The sequence below is a fragment of the Oryctolagus cuniculus genome, chromosome 13 (assembly GCF_051225735.1).
Source record: "Oryctolagus cuniculus isolate XC-2025 breed Fujian yellow rabbit chromosome 13, ASM5122573v1, whole genome shotgun sequence".
NCBI classification, from domain to species: domain Eukaryota; kingdom Metazoa; phylum Chordata; class Mammalia; order Lagomorpha; family Leporidae; genus Oryctolagus; species Oryctolagus cuniculus.
In genome coordinates, this window is record NC_142879.1 from 42,683,706 (window position 1) to 42,699,593 (window position 15,888).

The following is a 15,888-nucleotide window of genomic DNA, read 5'->3' on the forward strand; positions in this document are numbered from 1 at the left end:
TTTGTATCCTGACTGTGTCAGATATTGCATAACTCATTTCCTATAATTTCCTTAGTCCTCTGTAACTACTTACAGTAGAGGTCACTGTCTACTGCACTTCTATGTGTCATGGTCTGGCTATCCAAGTAGCTGCCAATTCCACTTAGTGCTTGCCAGTAGTTGGAGTGATAAATTTATCTACAAATATAAACTCAAAGGTTTCATCTGGAGGAGAAAACCACAAATACAAGTGTTCACGTTTGTGTCACCTTATGTGGTTGGAGTAATCTGAATATGGGGAAATACAATTATAAAAAATAATAGTAATCAGTATAGCATTTGTTTGGTGGTATAATGTATTGGTTTCCTATGGATGCTATAATAAACTGGGTGCCCTAAAATCAGAAAATGTTTTCTCACAGTTCTAGAGACGGGAATCAAGGTGTTGGTGGAATCCTTCCTCCTCCGAAAGCAGTAGAGGAGAATCTTTGTCTCTTCCATTTTCTGTTAGCTCCAGGCATTCCTTGGCTTGTGGCTGCATAACTACAGTTCACACCTCTGCCTCCTGTCTGTCTCTGTACTCTCTTCTGTTTCTTATAAGGACATTTATCGTTGGATTTAGGACCCACCCAAAAAATCCATAATGGTCTCATCTCAAGATCTTTAAATTAATTAAATCTTCAAAAACTCCTTTCCCAAATAATGTCACTTCCAGAGATTTCAAGCACCAGAACACAGACATATTTTTGGTATCTACCATTCAACCCCTTCTGTACTATATTAGATACATACTGGCCAGCAAAACAATTGACTATATGAATAGATATTAACTGCTAGTAATGCTATGAACAAGCCTAACCATGTTGCTAAGGCTAGCCACAATAAGCCTTTAGACTGAATTTATTAGATGGTTAATACCCTATCAGTGAGACAAGCAACATATTCTCTTTTTAAAGATATTTGTTTATGTATTTATTTGAAAGGCATAGTAACAGAAAGAGAGGGAGAGACAGAGATCTCCCATCTGCTGATTTTACTCCTCAGGTGGCCATTATTAAGCTGGGGACTGGGCCAAACTGGAGCCAGAAACTCCATGTAAGTTTCCCATGTGGAATGCAGGGGCCCAAGTACTTGGGTCATCCACTACTGCTTTCCTAGGTGCATGAACAGGAAGAGGATCAGAAATTGACCAGCTAGGACTTGAGCCCCGCTGTAATATGGGCTAAGAGCAGGACAAGCGATGGCTTAGCCTGCTGTGCCACAATGCCAGCCCCTATGATTGCTTCAATCTTGCACTTTTTGGAAATAAAAGCTATATTAACAGCTTGATAAATCCTGATCATCATTTTTCTATTTAATAAACTAATAATCCTACAGAATATATTGACAAAATGCATCTACTTAGTTAATTTTTTTTTGACAGGCAGAGTGGACAGTGAGAGAGAGAAAGAGACAGAAAGAAAGGTCTTCCTTTGCCGTTGGTTCACCCCACAATGGCCACTGTGACCAGCACACCATGCTGATCCGAAACCAGGAGCCAGGTGCTTCTCCTGGTCTCCCATGCGGGTGCAGGGCCCAAGCACTTGGGCCATCCTCCACTGCACTCCTGGGCCATAGCAGAGAGCTGGCCTGGAAGAGGAGCAACCGGGACAGAATCCGGAGCCCCTACTGGGACTAGAACCTAGTGTGCCGGCGCCGCAAGGCGGAGGATTAGCCTATTGAGCTGTGGCGCCGGCCTATTTAATTTATTTATCTTTCTAAAGCTTTTATTTAATGAATGCAAATTTCATAGGTACAACTTTAGGAATATAGTCATTCTTCCCTCCATATCCACCCTCCTATCCCACCTCCTACTCCCTCTCTCATCCCATTCTTCATTAATATTTGTTTTTAATTAACTTTATATGCAGAAGACCAACTCTATACTAAGTAAATATTTCAACAGTTTGCACCCACACAGACACACATAAACATACAAATTACTGTTTGAGATCGGCGTCATGGCTCACTTGGCTAATTCTCCGCCTGCGGCGCAGGTACCCCAGGTTCTAGTCCCAGTTGAGGCGCTGGATTCTATCCCAGTTGCTCCTCTTCCAGGCCAGCTCTCTGCTATGGCCTGGGAATGCAGTGGAGGATGGCCCAAGTGCTTGGGCCCTGCACCTGCATGGGAGACCAGGAGGAAGCACCTGGCTTCGGATTGGCGCAATGCACCAGCTGTAACAGCCATTTGGGGGGTGAACCAACAGAAGGAAGACTTTTCTCTCTGTCTTTCTCTCTCTCTCTCTCACTGTCTGACTCTGCCTGTCAAAAAAAAAAGTACTGTTTGAGAACACGTTTTGCAGTTAATTCTCATAGTACAACTCATTAAGGACAAGGTTCTACATGAGGAGTAAGTTCACAGTGACCCTTGTTGTTAATTTAACGATTAACACTCTAATTTATGATGTCAGTAATCACCTGAGGCTCTTGCCATGCACTGCCAAGGCTATGAAAGCCTTTTGTGACCACAAACTCCATCAGTCTTTAGACAAGGCCATAAGCAAAATGGAAGTTCTCTCCTCCCTTCAGAGAAAAGTACATCCTTCTTTGATGGCCCCTTTTTCCATTTCAGTCTCACTCACAGAGATCCTTCATGTAGGATATTTTTTGCCACAGTGTCTTGGTTTTCCATGCCTGAAATGCTCTCATGGGCTTTTCAGCCAGATCTGAATGCCTTAAGGGCTAATTCTGAGGTCAGACTATTACTAAAAGTGATTGTCATTCTATGAGTCTGTTGTGTGAACTGCTTCCCATGTTGGATATTCCCTCCTTTTTAATTCTGTCTATTATTATTACCAGGCACTTGATGCTATTTATATGATCTCTTTAAGACTTAATCCTGGCTGGCGCTGCGGCTCAATAGGCTAATCCTCCACCTTGCGGCGCCGGCACACCGGGTTCTAGTCCTGGTCGGGGCGCCGGATTCTGTCCCGGTTGCCCCTCTTCCAGGACAGCTCTCTGCTGTGGCCAGGGAGTGCAGTGGAGGATGGCCCAAGTGCTTGGGCCCTGCACCCCATGGGAGACCAGGAAAAGCACCTGGCTCCTGGCTTTGGATCAGCGCAGTGCGCCAGCCGCAGTGCACCAGCCGCGGCAGCCATTAGAGGGTGAACCAATGGCAAAGGAAGACCTTTCTCTCTGTCTCTCTCTCACTGTCCACTCTGCCTGTCAAAAAATAAAAAATTTAAAAAAAGACTTAATCCTGTCTATATGTTGACTTTAACACTTAATATGATACTTTATCAATTAAGATGGCATTTTTACCAGCAATTTTAATGGGATTTGAAGTCCCATGACAAGTTTTTTAAAGTGTACTCTTATAAGTAATTCCATAGGACTGTATGTAGAACTATACAGCTTTATAGTTAAAACTTCTTCATCCCTCTCTTATTCCTCCTTATTTTTTACTAAGATCTATTTTAATTGACTTTATATACATATGATTAACTCTGTTAAGTAAATAGTTCAACATGTAGTATGAGAAGAGAAAATAAAAAATAAAAAATGAAAAAATATAAAAATATTTTCCTCAACAGTCAAGACAAAGGCTGTTCAAGTCATTGTTTCTCAAAGTGTCAATTTCACTTTTACAGCTTTCATTTTAGGTGGGCTATTAGTTCTCACAGATCAGGGAGAACATATAGTATAGGCCCCTTTGGGACTGGCTTATTTCACTATGCATGAAGTTTTCTAGATTGATCCATTTTGTTGCAAATGACCGGATTTCATTTTTTTAACCACTGTGTAATATTCCATAATATACATATCCCATAATTTCTTTATCCAGTCTTTGGTTGGTGGGCATTTAGGTTGATTCCATGTCAAAACTATTGTGAATTGAGCTGCAATAAACATGGAGGTACAGATAGCTGTTTTGTTTACTGATTTCATTTCCTTTGGATCAATTCCAAGGAGTGGGATTGCTGGGTCATATGGTAGGACTATGTTCAGATTTCTGAGGAATCTCCAAACTGTCTTCCATAGTGGTTTTACCAGTTTGCATTCCCACCAACAGTGGATTAGGGTACCTTTTTCCCCACATCCTCACCAACATTTGTTGTTTGTGGATTTCTGTGTGAAAGCCATTCTAACTGGGGTGAGGTGAAACCTCATTGTGGTTTTGATTTGCATCTCCCTGACAGCTAGTGATCCTGAACATTTTTCCATGTGTCTGTTAGCCGTTTGGATATCCTCTTTTGAAAAACATCTGTTTAAGTCCTTGGCCCATCTATTAAGTGGGTTGTTTATTTTGTTGTTGTGGATTTTCTTATTTTTTTTAAGATTTATTTATTTATTTGGGAGGTAGAGTCACAGACAGTGACAGGGAGAGACAGAGGGAAAGGTCCTCCCTCTGCTTCTTTATCTCTTTGTAGATTCTGGCTATGAATCCTTTATCAGTTGTATCATTTGCAAATAATTTCACCCATTCTGTTGGTTGCCTCTTCACTTTCACTTTTTCTTTTGCTGTACAGAAGCTTCTCAATTTGATGTAATCCCATTTGTTAATTTTGTATCCCACAAATTTTGGTATGTTGTATTGCCATCTTCATTTGTTTCCAGAAATTTTTTGATTTCTCTGTTGATATCTTCTATGACCCACTCACTGTTCATTCAGAAACATGTTGTTCATTCTCCATGTGTTTGCATGTGATATATAGATTCTTGAGTTATTGATTTCCAGCTTTATTGCATTGTGGTCTGAGAAGGTGCATGGTATGATTTAGATTTTTTTGACTTTGCTGAGACTCACTTTGTGGCCTATCATGTGGTCGGTCCTAGAGAAAGTTCAATGCACTGGAGAAATAAAGTGTATTCTGTGGCTGTAGGGTGGAAGGCACTATAGATATCTGCTAGGTCTATTTGGTCTATGGTGTTGACTAACTCTGTTGTTTCCTTGTTGGTTTTCTGTCTGGTTGATCTGTCAGGATCTCCCCCTTCGGGAACTGGCCGGGTTACCACGAAGGAAGAGTTGAGGAGACTGAGGAAGGTCAAGCTAAACACACTTTATTGATACTCTAGGCGACTAGGAGGAGAGATCGCTCAAGCCTACTCCTGCAGGCACTAGGCACTACGGACCAGGAGCTTCTCCCCGCAGGGGCACTAGGCACTACGGACCAGGGAGAGAGGCTGAGCAACCTCTGGTTTACAGCGTCTGAGGGTCCCCTTATATACAGTTTCTAGAGGCTATCCCCACCCACATTCCGACCCCGCAGGGTCCCGTCATCATGGCAACGACAGTTTGTGGTTAGGCCGTCTAGTTAGGCCGTCCATTTTCAAATCTTACCAGCTAGGGTAGTTACCACTCTACTATTCTTTCATGCTGAGTGCTACTGCACAGTTACTTTCTTTCAAAGGTCGCTACAGTTACTTTGTTTCAAACGCCGCTACAATTACTTTCTCCATGAATGGTTCCCTAACACTGTCCAATGATGAAACTGGGTTATTGAAGTCCACCATTACTATTGTATTTGAGTCTATATCTCCCTTTAAATCCCTTAACAATTCTTTTAAATAGCCAAGTGCCCTGTAATTAGGTGCACATACATTTATAATAGTCACATCTTCCTGTTGAATTGATCCTTTAATCATTAAAAATGTCCTTCTTTGTCTCTTTTAATAGTTTTTGTGTTAAAGTCTATTTTGTCTGATATTAGGATGGCCACACCAGCTATTTTTGATTTCTGTTGGTATAAATTATCTTTTCCCATCCTTTCAGTCTGTGTGAGTCTTTATTGTCTACTTAATTTAAATATTATAAAATCTTGTGCAGATAAATCAGACAAGTTGTAGTTATGGCAGAACAGAGAAGCCCATAGTAATGGAGAAGCTGAGGAATATCAAGGTAAAGGAAATTATCCTGGCAACTGAGTTGGTATTAAGACAAATTTGACTATCTTTAGGAATTTTCTGATTGTCTTGATAAAATACAGGGGTGCTTCTAGATTCTGGTCAAAGAGGTAGTGCATCTTACTGTGAACACTGGAATTGAATCTTTGAAGCTAGGGAGACCATTAAATCCTGACACCAACATTTCCTGTGAGATCTTAGGTGGCTTTATTTGAATTTAAAGCAATGTATTTTAAATGTTAGCTTGTATGATGTAGGCTATTTGTAATATATTTACAATAAGTATGATTATTTTAAACATGGTTTAATCATGTAAGACATGCCTACAAAAGGGTATAATACTCATGTATCTTTAAGTTTTATAAATGTTTCTCAGATTTTTAAAAACATTGTATTGTGAATTATAAGTTGTTCCATTAGACTACAATTGTTACTATGTTGTCCAATATTCTATAGTCTTTCTGATTGTTTGACTTCTTGATTTATAAGTTAGAGATATATGTTAAAATCCATCATGGTAGATGTTCAGTTTCTTCTGGTGCATATTTCAACTTTTGCTTTATGTATTTTGAAGCTATATTAATGCATGCATATTAATTGTTGTCTTCTTGAATCTTAGATCAACACATATGGAGTTGCTTTATGTCTAGTAATGTAACCAACAATTTTTGTCTTAAACACTGTTTTCTCTGGTATTCCCAAACATTTTTTGTGTTAGAATTGTACTTACAGTTTTCCTCATATTATACTTTCTACCTTTCAGAATCTAGATGTATCCTATTTAAAGATCATGTGTCTGGTTTTAGGTATTACCGAATCAGACAATTCTTTGTCTTTGAAATGGAATGCACAGTTTATTTACATTGGTTGAATTTACTAATATACTTGTTTTACTTTTTTGTCATAAATATTGGTATCCCTTTGTGATTTTTTTTATTATTGTCTCCCATCATTCTCTTTTCCCTTTATTACTTGGATACTTCCTCTATCTTCTGAGCAGACAGATAAATATAGAGATATGATTTCTATTCTCTTGATGTTTATAAAAAAATTAATATACAGTTCATCAAAATGTAACTCAGTAAGTATTTTTGCCATTCTTCATAGTAACACAGGATATTATAATTCTTCAACTTCAATTACTCATTGTTTAAGTTACACACTATTTTTTCAAAGCTAAGCCAAAACCAGGAGCCAGGAGCTTCCTCTAGGTCTCCAACATGGGTACAGGGGCCCAAGCACTTGGGCCATCTCTGCTGCTTTCCCAGGCCATTAGCAGGGAGCTGGATCGGAAGTGGAGTAGCCAGGATTTGAACCAGCACTGCAGGTGACAGCTAACCTGGTTGTTTTGTTTTGTTTTGTTTTGTTTTGTTTTGTTTTTTATCACAATGCCACCCCAAGAGGTTGGGCTTTTAAATACTGTTTTTCTTAATACTATTTAGTTTGTTTCTGATAGGCAGTTTGTGGAGGACTACTGACCTACACTTGAAAACCTTTAAAGACAGTCTTTAATTGTGGTAAAATGTATGCGTTTATAATGTAGAGTTAATATCTTAAACCTTTTGAAGTGTGCAGCTCAGTAGTATCTAGTGTATTCACTGCCTGTGGCTTATGCCATCCTCCCTCCTACTTTCTTTCTCGTGAATTGAACTACATTAGGTGCCTCATATAAGTGGAATTACACTCAACTTTTAGTGGCTGTTTAAGCTGAATTTTGACTTGAGGGGCTTAGACTCACAGAGATGCTATGAATTCTGGCCCCTAAACTCAGTGAGTATAAACTTGTGGCTGTGGATTCTCAAAGGAGACATTTTTTCTCAACCTGCCTCCCTTTGATCAGTAGATCAAACTGAGAGAAACAATCTGCAAAGGCTGTTTCTGTGGGCCACACATCTACCCGACTCACCCACGGAGGTGTTGTTCTGGGTGAGTGGGCAGCCCTCTGTGTCTCGCCGGGTGGAGCTCTCACCCTGTCCAGCCTCCAACTCCATCTCACTTGCCCAGACTTCAGCTCTGGGTCTCCCTTGGGTTCCTCATTTCTCTCTGCTTTCTTATTGTTTCCATCTCTTGAGCAAGTCTTACGTTTCCACCAACTCAACCAAGCATTTAAAAATGCACTGTTTTTCTCTTTGATTTTATGCACTATTTTACATGTGCTCTACTGGAAAGGCTCTCCGTGAACGTTTCGTCTGCCACACTGCTCGAAACTGGCTCGAGATGATTCTTAAACAGGAACCTTCCCATCCCTCTCTGTTTACACTCAGACATGTATGTAAGTTAGAAAATTATGCTTGGCATAAATAGAAAATAAGCTTTCAATGTAAGTTGTGAAGTAAGCCTTAATTCCTACCACAGTAGTAATTCCTTGCTCCTAAAACCAAGCAATATAAATCACAAGTTTTGGTTTTCTAGTGACAGACACCTGTGTCTATACTATACCTATATTTACATAGGTACACACACATATTTTCTCTTGGAAACAATAAAGGTACATTGTCTGATATCCATTGGCTGCAATTTCAGTGCATCCCTCTTGAATGGCACAGGATTGAATGGAAAGGTTGACTTGATCTCACATAAAGTAAGGGCAGCCTAGAAAACCCTGAGGGTATTGCGAGAGCAACCACACATTCTGCATCTACACCAGTGGTGCTTCAAGGTGGTCATGGAAAAGTGGAATGAAAATCTAAGTGGAAGGGGTAGGTGTTGGGGGTACTAGTTCAGACACCACTTGGGATGCTCACAGCAGAGTGCCTGTGTTTGAGTCCCAGCTTGGCTCACAATTATAGCTTCCTGCTAATGTGCACTCTGGGAAGCAGCAGGTGATGGATCCCTGCAACCCATGTGAGGGATCCCAGACTGAGTTTTAGTCTCCTGACTTTGGCCTGGCCCAACTGTTGCTGTTGGAGCATTGAAAGAGTGAATCAGCAGATGAGAGATACCTCTCTCTGTGTTCTCTCTGTTTTTCTCTCTCTCTCAGTGCCTTTTAAATAAATGTTTTTGCATATTTTATGTATTAATATATAGAGAAGAGATTTCATGAGTTTCATAGACATGATTCCAAGACTACAATGACACTTACCTCCCTCTCTCTCTCCCTCCTTCCTTTATTTCCCTTCAATTTTTGTATGATGGCATACTTTCAATTTACTTTATAATTACAGGCTCAGTGCTCCTTTAAACAAAGAGCTGTATAAGTAAAATGTAGATAGACCACTGTTCCTCAGAGGTATAGATTAGCTGCAACCAACTGGAGAAAACATGATATTTGTGTTTTGAGATCTGGCTTATTTCACTAAGCACAATGGTCTCCAGTTGCATCCATTTCTTGCAAAAGACAGGATTTCTTTTTTTTTTTTTATGTAGTAATGTTCTATCATGTGTATGTACCACATTTTCTTTACCCAGTCATCAGTTGATGGACATCTGGGTTGGTTCCGTATCTTTTTGTAAAACAACAACAACAACAAAAGATTTACTTATTTATTTGAAAGGCAGAATTACAGGCACTCTTTAGGGAGTAGAAAGAGAGGTCTTGCATCCACTGGTTCACCTCCCAGATGGCCACAACAGCCAGAGCTGCGCTGATCCAAAGCCAGGAGCCAGGAGCTTCTTCTGGGTTTCCCATGTGGGTGCAGGGGCCCAAGGACTTGGGTCATCTTCTACTGCTTTCCCAGGCCATAGCAGAGAGCTGGATTGGAAGTGGAGCAGCCAGGGACTCAAACTGGTGCCCATATGGGATGCCGGCACTGCAAGTGGTGGTTTTTCCTGCTATGCCACAGCGATGGCCCCTGATTCCATGTCTTAGCTAATGTGAATTGAGCTGCTATGAACAAGGGGTCTATGAACAGGTAACTTTCATATAATGATTTTATTTCCTTTGGATATATTCCCAGGAGTGGGATAGCTGTAGAACATGGTAGATCTATTTTCAGATTTCTGAGGAATCCCGATTGTCTTCCACAATGGTTATACCAGTTTACATTCCCACCAAGAGTGCATTGTGGTATTTTCCCCCACACCTTTGCTAGCAATGTTATTTTTTTTATTATTGAATGATAGACATTCTAATTGGGGTGATGTGAAACTTAATTGTGATTTTTATTTGTATTTTCTTGATGGCTAGTGATCCTGAGAATTTTTTCATGTGACTATTGGTCATTTGTATTTTATCCTTTGAAAAATGTCTGTTCATGACCTTTGCCCACCGCTAAATTGGGTTGCATTTTTTGTTCTTGAGTTTCTTGAGCTCCTTGTATATCCTGGATATCAATCCTTTATCAGATGCGTAGTTTGCAAATATTTTCTCCCATTCTGTCAGTTGCCTCTTCACTTTGCTGATTGTTTCCTTTGCTGTGCAGAATTTTCTTAGCTTGATGTAATCCCATTTGTCTATTTTTGCTTTAATTGCCTGTGCTTCTGGGGTCTTATAAAAGATGTTTGTTGTAGTGAAAAATTTTTTTAACCCATGCGTTGTTTTTCATATTACAGATCCCCATAAACTCTTCAAAAATTCATCATCTGCAGAGATTCAAAGGGGGTTTTTGCACCAAAATAAATTTATGTTTTATTTCTATTTTCCACAAATTTTTTGAAGCACCCTCACATTATGGATTATTCAGGTGTCCAGTTACTGGAAAAAAAATATATGGAAGCATGATCATTTCAGTGGGGAGGCCACTAGGGAAAATGGCTTTGGAAAAAAATAATGCATTTGGAAAAACACACTGAATAAAGTAACAGAAAATAATAATCACAGAGGCAGACACAGACAGCGTCAGCTCTGGGAAGTGACTGTTCACAGCAAGACAGTGGCCAGGCTGAAGTTGGACTGGGTCAGCCTTTCACAGACTCTCTGAGGTCTGCTGGGCGGTGCACACAGTCTCATCTGTGTTGAAAGGGCAAGGACTTCAGCTTTGTAAAATGGGGACGAATCACAAAAGGGCATGTATTTCATGCAGCAAAATGCACAGAGGACACATAAAAGGAAGAGCATCCCCAAAACATGGCCTCAAAAAGAAAAAAAAAAGACAAAACAAAATCATTTCTTTCCTCCCACCATGCCTTTTTGGACAAAAGGAGAAGGTTCTGGAGCCACAGACCGTTGTGGTTGTGAGGTAATAAAGTGGCAGTGGCTGTGTCCGATGGCCCTTTATAGCACAGTGAGCTTCTCTAACAAGACTGACCATTAACCTTCGCTTTCCATGGAATTGGTTTATTTATCCTCTCCAAAGTCATATTGCCATCATTTGAGAATTAACAGAGATAAAATTTTTCATTGTGCCCCCAGTCAAGAAATAGTTAAATGTTTTTGCAGGTATGTAAAGTCTTTATTGTGGTTCGTGCAATTGCGTGCACCAGGCACTACATGGCTACCCAAAATGGAAAGCTGGCACCCAGAGAGGGGAGAGTTAATGAATGCCCATCACCTTAGGAGACCTCTGAACCGCATTATTGCCATGTGACCACTTGTGACCTGCTTACGGTCATTTACCTGCTTGACAAGATAAATCTGCTTCTGTGTTTAGGCCCTCCCCCAACCATCTGTTCCCGTTAAGTGTCCTGCGCCTGTGGAAGAGCCGGTTGGCTGCTGAGGATTTAACCCTAGGGAACAGTGTAGGGGGTTGCCCTTGACAGTTACAGCCACCCAACATCAACAGTTATTGAAGAATAGCACTGACACTATATATTCCTTGTTTGGGCTTTTAATCCACAAAGGCTTTGCACCATTTAATCTTTTTTTTTTTTTTTTTACCATTTTATTACTTGTTAAAATTCTATCCATATCCCAGCACTGCCTCAGTGCCTGGTCTGATGCAGGCTATATGTGACTGAAGAAAACACCCCACAGATATAGACTGTATGCCATTCATCTTCAAGGAGTTTCTACTTCAATGCACATTATTGGGTTTCTGTAGGTATTTTTATAGCAATAGAATTTTTTCATTACCAGTAAGTGTGGGATAAAACAACATGGCTGGCAGGTCTTTGGATCCCATTTACAGATTAAATGTTTGAGTCCCAGGCAAGGCAACAGACAGGTGCTATGCCTAAATCCTTTATTTTACTTGGTACTCTATTTCACAAGCCAAAAGGCTTTGATGGAAATCCAAGGCCTAGGGTTTGATTAGAGACACAATAATAATTCAGGGTAGGAAAATAGTACACCCCTCCCTTTGAAAATCGCTTCCAGTGGAAGGTGGAGGAATTTGACCCAAGAGTTCCTGAGAATAGGGAGGGAAAGCTCAGGGAATAGGCCAACAACACATTTTATTCTCTTTGCCTCTGTTCATCCATGCCAAATTGGCCCAATTCTTGGAATTTTGATACATTTTGTTCATGCTCCTAATTAGATGAAGTAAGAGAATAGGTTATCACTTTATTCATTCATTAAACAAATATTTGAGTGCCTCATATACCAGGTCCTGGGCTGTAGCTGAGACAACAACCCATTCTCTGCCTTCCGAATGATTATTTAATTGTAATTATGATGACTTTTAACCTTCGGGTTTTCTCTGAAATGCTACAAAAATAATTATGCAGTATCTTGGAGCTTTTCACTTTTAATTTGTATGAATATTAGTGAATTTTTGTGAACTCACTCCAAAACAATTCTGAGCAAATATTTGGCAAATGGAAATTCAGCAAATTGTCCTTATATAGAGAAATAGTGTGGTAGGATAAAAAAACAATTAGAATGTTGTGCACATGCAGTGGAATGGAGCATTTAGAATCATGTGGCTAGGGTGCTATATATTTCCTAACAGTTTACTTTTAGGATTATGGATGTGCATACATCATGTATCTATGTATGGAATGCAGTTAGAAGAATGTGTTTTGTGGAGTATGTATGACATGCACATAATATATTGTAAAGACAACTTATTTCAGTCATTTAGACTCTGATCCAAACAGAGAGAAATTAGTTTAAGGCAACAAAGGAGAGGCCTGATAAGCAAGTGAGAGTTTGTAATGGAAAATATCAATAACACTTCCATTTTTCCAATTACTAATGTCTATTGACATTTTCTCTGTTTTTACAATCACAGAAAATAGAAAAAAAAAAGGTTAAACATATTCTTAAACATCTCATGGCATTTGTGTGTGTGTATGTACATTTCTGTGTATACAGGCAGGGGTATGAGTTTTGCTTAAAACATATTGTTTTCTAAAGAGTACTGACATAGAAACATAAACCTTGAATACATTTTAGCTTGAAATTGCATGATGACACTGACACCAGCTATTCTTTCATTAATGCAACACAGATTTTTCTATCAATGGGGAATGAAGAGCAATGGAGTTGGGTCACCTGCTTTCAAGTTCTGACACCAGTGTTTTACCTGCTGTGCGACCTGCAGCAGGTCACTTAAGCCCCCAAAGCTGTTGCTCATATGGCAAAAGGAATTCAGAAAAATTATTTTTAACCGTGTTTTTACCATACTATGCAAATACCCCCATTACCACTTACTACAGATTTCCTCTCCATGTGCAACCTATTTTTTGAAAAAGGAAGGAAGGGAAGAAAGGAAGGAAAGAAGGGAGGGAGGGAGGAAGAGGGGAAGGAACGGAAAAGAAAAGAATTCAGGCAAATATTTGACAAACTGAAATGCAGCACACTTACTTCTTTATATATGTAAAGAGGGCCTAATTCAATACAATTACAGTGTGGTATTTATCGGTGTCACAATTTGTAATCGTTAACAGCCATTTGGGCAGACCTGTCCAATGTCAGGGCGAAAGAAGGCACCAGTCAGGTATTCTACTCAGAACATGCTACCCACCGAAACCTTCCACTAGTAATTTTTTTTCTAAAGCAATTTTTCATGAATCTGACACCATTCCCATGAAATGTGACATTTTAACAAATAGGATTGCCGTGTCTATGAGATTTATCTTCACTCTTCTCAATACCATCATTCCTTGAACTGCATATTGCCTTACATGAAAAACGCAACCTCTTTTGTGCTGTGTGGCAGCTGGAAAGTTCATATGGTAAAAAGCTCTTCCTAGGATGTATAAACTGTGAAATGTATTTTAAAATAAAGTTTTAATTACACTTTGCAATTCAGAGCCAACTTCTGATTTTATTCTAATTTAAGCAAGGGTTTTTCTCTCTTGGAGCCATCTGTTCCTTTTACTTAAGCCTACACTTAAGTCATAATATTGAAAGTGTGACATCATTCCTTTCTATGATGTCATTAAACATCTCTGGAAGGACTCAGGCAGTCAGAGCGCTGAACAGCAGAGAAGGACAATACTTGCTAACATAGAGATGATGGCAGTCTGAATTATTTTTCTATTGTTATCCATTCTGGTATTCTCTACTATTGAAACTACTGTTCCACAAGAGTAATGCTGTAATATAAAAAGAATCCTGTAAAAAAGATAAATGAATGTTTGAAATACATATATATATATATAAAACATATATATACATAAACCAGTATATTAATGCATCTGTACCATTCTCTTTTTTAAAAGATTTATTTATTTATTTGAAAGGTAGAGTTACAGACAGTGAGAGGGAGAGACAGAGAGAAAGGTCTTCCATCCACTGGTTCACTCCCTAAATGGTTGCAACAGCTTGAGCCAGGTCAATCCGAAACTGAGAGCCAGGGGCTTCTTCCAGGTCTCCCACATGGGCACAGGGGCCCAAGTGCTTGTGCCATCTTCCACTGCCTTCCCAGTCCATAGCAGACTGGAACTGGATTGGAAGAGAAGTAGTTGGGACTCGAACCGGTGCCCATATGGGATGCTGGCACCACAGCACCAGCCCCCATCTGTACCATTCTAATTGATGGATTGAGTTGGGATGAAACCAAAATTTTCTAGGTAAATATTTAATTGAAGTAGAAAATTGTATATATTTTAATCTTTGGCAATAGTTAAGCCACACATTAAAAACTTACATCATCCATATTTAGTTTCTCTTTTGATATTTAAATTTATTTTTCATGAATTAAAATGCATCAATTAAGAATTTTTCAGATTTTATATTTGAAGTGGAGTTGCCAGTAGCAGTAGGAATATATATGAATAGTATTTTAAGATTATGTTAATATTGAATTTATTAGGTAATAGTAAATTAGATTATAACAGATTATAGTGATTATATTCATTTCTTTAAAATTTTGCATCCTAAGTATTTTTAAATTCATTTAAGTTATTAGGTGAATAGTTCTCGTTGGGTTTAGTAATTATTTTAAGTAGGTATGGAAAACTGTTTTGTAAAATAAAAAAAAGATTCCCACATAATTCTATCAGTAGAAATATGCTTTTTTTTTAAGATTTATTTATTTGAAAGGCAGAGTTACAGAGAGACAGAGGCAAAGAGAGAGAGTTAAACCTTCTATCCACTGATTCACTCCCCAAATGGCTGGGCTGATCCAAAGCCAGGAGCCAGGACCTTCTTCCAGGTCTCCCCTGTGGGTGCAGAGGCCCAAGCACTTGGGCATCTTCTACTGCTTTCCCAGGTTATAGCAGAGAGCTGGATCAGAAGAGGAGCAGCTGGGACTCGAACTGGCACCCATGTGGGATGCTGGCACTACAAGCTTTACCACAGGGCTGGCTCCATGTTTTCATTTTAAATTGAGAAATTTAGGGAGGAGGGGAGCAAAGAGTGTTTTTAGAGGGACTAGCGCCATGGCATGATGGGTAAAGCCACCGCCTGCAGTGCGGAAATCCCGTATGGGCACCGGTTCATGACCCAGCTGCTCCACTTCTGATCCAGTTCTCTGCTATGGCCTGGGAAAGTAGTAGAAGATGGTCCCAATCCTTGGGCCCCTGCACCAGTGTGGGAGACCCAGAAGAAGCTCCTGGCTCCTGGCTTCGGATCAGCTCAGTCTGGCCATTGTGGCCATCTGGGGCATGAACCAGCTGATGGAAGACTGTCTCTCTCTCTCTCTGTAACTCTACCTCTCAAGTAAATAAATAAATCTTTAAAAAAAAAAAGTGTTTTTAGAATTACTTTTTTGGGTTAAAATTTTTATAAATATCAGTCTTTGAAATTCAGCTTTTTAATAA

General features: G+C 39.5%; 1 protein-coding gene across 2 annotated transcripts in view; it reads left to right on the forward strand.

Moving 5' to 3' along the window:
* PTER (phosphotriesterase related) overlaps positions 1 to 15,888 on the forward strand; it is a 77,259-nt gene that overhangs the window by 44,171 nt on the left and 17,200 nt on the right. The gene's annotated exons all lie outside the window — the stretch shown is intronic.